The sequence below is a fragment of the Canis aureus genome, chromosome 29, assembly GCF_053574225.1.
Source record: "Canis aureus isolate CA01 chromosome 29, VMU_Caureus_v.1.0, whole genome shotgun sequence".
Taxonomy (NCBI): domain Eukaryota; kingdom Metazoa; phylum Chordata; class Mammalia; order Carnivora; family Canidae; genus Canis; species Canis aureus.
In genome coordinates, this window is record NC_135639.1 from 12,671,663 (window position 1) to 12,676,316 (window position 4,654).

The window sequence follows — 4,654 nt, forward strand, 5'->3', positions numbered from 1 at the left end:
ATAGGTTTTGCTTTTTTCGGTAAGAGAAGTGCTACTTGATTACTTGATTATCAGCAATTTAGTACATGACTGATTCTTAAAAAAATAAATATATGTCTTTAAATTAAAAATTCTCAATTTGTATTTCATTACTGAACGGCTCCATGGAGGGGGAGGGGAAATGTTTTAAAGACTATAATACAAGTTTAGGGAAAAATTTTGGTCATTACTGTTTATTTATTTTCCTTATTGAGCTAATTTAATTATCATAGAGACACAAACATTAGCTCCAGTACTGGGCTTCTCACATCTGTTAGTAAAGATTTGATTAGGGCTACACAAATGTGCTAGATTAAACTATCTAGTTGGTGAAATTCAAGCCACCTGGATATTTTAGCAACATCAATAAGAATAATTCTCTTTTTCAAAATCAGTAAATCCAAGCTATATTAAAAAGAATTAATTAATGAGTGCCAGATAGGCAAAACAAACATTTGACAATGAATCATATTATCAAAGGTTTTGAGGGAGATCCCTCTCAGCTTATGTTTAGATGTCAAATTATATTACCAAAACTAAACAATCTGTTAAAATGATGTCTTAATGCAGTAAGTCTCCTGTGCCATACGGGTTTTTTTTTTTTTTTTTTAACTTCTTCAACATTTTTAGCAGAAAAAGAGATATGCTCTATTTACCAATGATAATCAAATCATAAGACATTTGCCCCAAAATATTGCCTTGGTTATTTCCAAGAGTTGTTAATATAATTTAAATCCTATTATAAAAAGAAACTATAACAAAGTTTGGTTAATGTATTATACATATCTTTTGAAGCATCACAGGGCATACTTCATAGGAGAAACTCAGTAAATATATGGGGATTGAAAGGATTAATATATAAGAATTAGATGTTTTAGAGAAATACATAAAGAATTCCAGGCTTGGAAAAGATCCAAAAAATGTCTAGTCCAGAGCTGGCAAACTTATTCTGTTAATGGGCAGATAGTAAATATTTTAGGTTTTGTCCACCAGCTAGTCTCTATCGCCACTGCTCAACTCTGTCCTTTCAGCCACGGATCATAGTAAACTAATGAGCATGGCTGTGTTTCAATAAAACTTTATTTATAAAAGCAGGCAGCAGACTAGATTTGGCCCAGGGGTAGTATTCTGGTGAACTCCTACTGAGCTCCGCTTCATATTTTAAAGATCAGACATCTTGGACCTTCTGTGAGAAAGTAACTTACCCAAAGTTAAACAACAGGTTGCACCAGTGGCAGAGCTAGAGCTGAAATAGGCCTCTCCAGCTTCTAGGCAAGTGCTCACACTGGGCTGAATTAATTGTAATGACATGTGGATGGGTGGCCATGTCTAAATAGAAGGTCTGCCTCCCTGTTAAAGCGCATCCAAATGCTTCATGCATTTGAAGTCTATAGAATTGTGATGTGTGGATGATTCCTGAAGTCTCCAGAGAATAAGTTGCTTTTCAGAGACCTAAGCAGAGTCACAAAGAATATTTTTTGGGAAAGGAACATGAACGTACTGACAGTTAGCCAAGCATGAAAATGCTTGACTGAAAAGCCACACATGGCTTGCTTCATTAAAGACCATTTCAGTCCTGGAAAACTGCATTTCTATTGAATATTTATAACAAATATGATTGAATAAGAAGAATTTAAAGTGGAAAAAACCCTGTGTGTTGTGATTCCAAATTAAATCTTATTTTCATGGTTGACAGTGTTTTGTATTCCTGACATTTGCATTGTATAAAAAAAACCATCTTATTACAATGCCCTTGTCCAGCACCAAATAAGAAGAATTTCTAGATTAACACTTGAGTCCCCAACATCCATTTCCCAGTGGGGTTTCCACCATTCACAAAATTCGCTCTTTCTTTTTGGAGGGAAGTGGGTCCCTAGGAAATCTTAAATGGAGAAGTGGAACTGGGTCACTCTCCGAGAATGTCTGTGGGTGTCTGCGTAGAAAGAGTTGGTAGTCATCGCTCTGAAACTGACAGTCTAGAAAGACATGATTGATGAAAGGGAGTAGGATGTTTGAGACAAAATGGACCGTCATTAACTAACTGAACCAAGTAAATGAAATGGAGTTTCCAAGGGGCAGTGGGGCACATTCTTCTGGAAAACATGGGCCCAGTGTTCAGAATGTGTTTCACCGAAGGGGGTGGGGGAGTGGAGGGAGCCATTACTTAATGGCTCCCAGCTTGCAAAGGTGAAATAACCCACACTATATTTTTTTTTTTCCTTCAGCAGTTCTGTATTGATACTGATTTGCACATTTCTCACCGAACAGATGAAGGTGCATCTTCTCATGTGTCATGCATGTTCTGGGCCTGAAATCACAAACTAATAAACGCAAACAAAATTCTGCTACTGTAATTGTTTTCTAGCTCAGGCAGTTTAAGCCAGGTTAGAAGTAAATTAAGCTGTATGATTTGCAACTTTAGCTTATGGAGGCAAATGAAATTATATACATGCATAAAATACAATCATGCATTTGTGTGTAATCCTATTTATTTATTTATTTATTTATGTTTTTTTTGTAATCCTACTTTTAATATAAATCCCTTTTGATCAAAATGACAGATTTTTATAAATTTTATTTATGTTTACCATACTTCATGTTAGAACTTAGAAGTAATATGCAGTTGTCTAATATAATAAAATCTATATAGTTATCGAGATATTGAAGCATATGTGTTTTTTTTTGTTTTTTTTTTTTACATTTTCAAATATGAAGTTGACTCCCCTCCCCCGCCCACTGAAAAAAAATTTACCAGATTTCTTTAGGTCAAGGATAACAAAAGCATGAATGATTCAGATGAACACCTTTTGAACTTTCCTCAGGAAGACTTGAGTGGTGGGATAACTTAAAGTCTTAACCAGAATGTGTGCAGGTGGCCGTTTCTTGGCTTGAAACATCTTGAAACAGTTTCCGTGCCTAGCAAGGAGGCTTCTTGTGTCAGAGTGTGGCTTGTTCAAGAGAGAGGGAATGAGAGTATGCAAATGAGTGCATGTGTATTAGTTCAAGAGCAAGACTGGGCACCTGAAAGGTTAGGAGCTCAGAATCTCATTAGCCTCCTCTCAGAAGCTGGCTGGAGTACATAAAATGACCAAAAACGAATTTTCCATTATGTTTCATTAACCGAAGGAATTTCTGTTTTGGTTTCTACAATAGACTATTAAGGAACACAGAATACCCTGCAATATATTATTTTGCAAGAATAAACAAACAATTAGCAAACTACTGAATTGGAGTGGATTTACTATGGTGGCTGTTTAAACATGAGTCTGTGCATTAATTTTCATTGGCTGATCTAGATGAGCTCTTCCTGCAAATAAAATGGAACCTGAGGCAAGTGTATAAGGCTTCGTTGCACATGTTTTTGTATAAGCTTTGTTCCTTGCTCCATGTTATGTTCTTATTTTGTTTCTCTCTGAATTTATGCTATTTTGAAGTATTTCATGTACCTTTAGAAATACGTTAGGTCTTTTTTTAGAAATAGAAAGTTATACATGTAGTGTGAGTTTTAGACAATAATAGAAATTTGTGGATATAATAATTCATTGATAGGCTCAAATTATTATAAGAAAAGCTGAAGTCATTAGTCCAAATAAAGGATTAGAGTTAACAATGGAATTGAACCTAGAGTATAATTAATGAATTCTCTAATTGTTCTTCCTGTGTTAGTTCATTAAGCCTGACTACTGAGTGGATATTTGGGCATCTGTTTCCAACATCTGTCATCTCACTGATTCCCTGGGTTGACTCCATCAATGCCTGAGAAGAAGGGTATGCTTTCCTTCCTTTACTCTTTCCTGTGTTTTCTCCAAAACCTGAGACTGCTGTAAAAACAATAACCATTCTTTAATATGAAAGTATGACAACCATCTTGAGGGAGGTTCAACTAATGTAAGACTTACATGAAAAGATTGGAGATGATGTGAAATAGTATCTTACAGTATAGTTCACTAAACGAAAAGTATATGATTTTCCCAAGAAACCTGTTTTGTATTCGCATTAGCTGAATTCAGTGACAATCAAAAGCACATATTAAGCACCTGCTTTGCACAAAATGTCCTTGGTTAATGACAGCTCTCATTAGTTAGGGACTTATCTTGTGCCAGACGTGGTGCCATGTACCTTACATACTTTATCAAGTTTAATTTACTCCTGCTCTGAGGACAAGAATCGTTATTTCCATATAGAGATTAAGTAGACTGAGGTTCAGAGAAATTACATGGCTTGCCCAGTTTTAACCGGTAAATGATAAAGTGAATCTCCCAACTTATATAGGCATGTTTCCTGTACTGAACTTTTTATCCAATACTCTGGGCATGAAATCTTCCCCTCTGGAAAGCTGTTTGCAGAATGTCTTAGTCTGTTCAGGCTGCTATAACAAAAACACCACAGGCCAGGTGGCTTAAACAATAAAGGTTCTCTTATCACAGTTCCAGTGGATGGGAAGTTCAAGATCAAGGTGCCAGCACATTCAGAGTCTGATGGGGGCTGCTTTCTTGTTCATAAATGTCTTTTTATTCCATCTTCTCACTCTGTCCTCACCTAGTGGAAGGGGTGAGAAAGATCTCTGCTTTTTTTTTTTTTTAAGATTTTATTTATTTATTCATAAGAAACACAGAAAGAGATTGAGAGAGGCAGA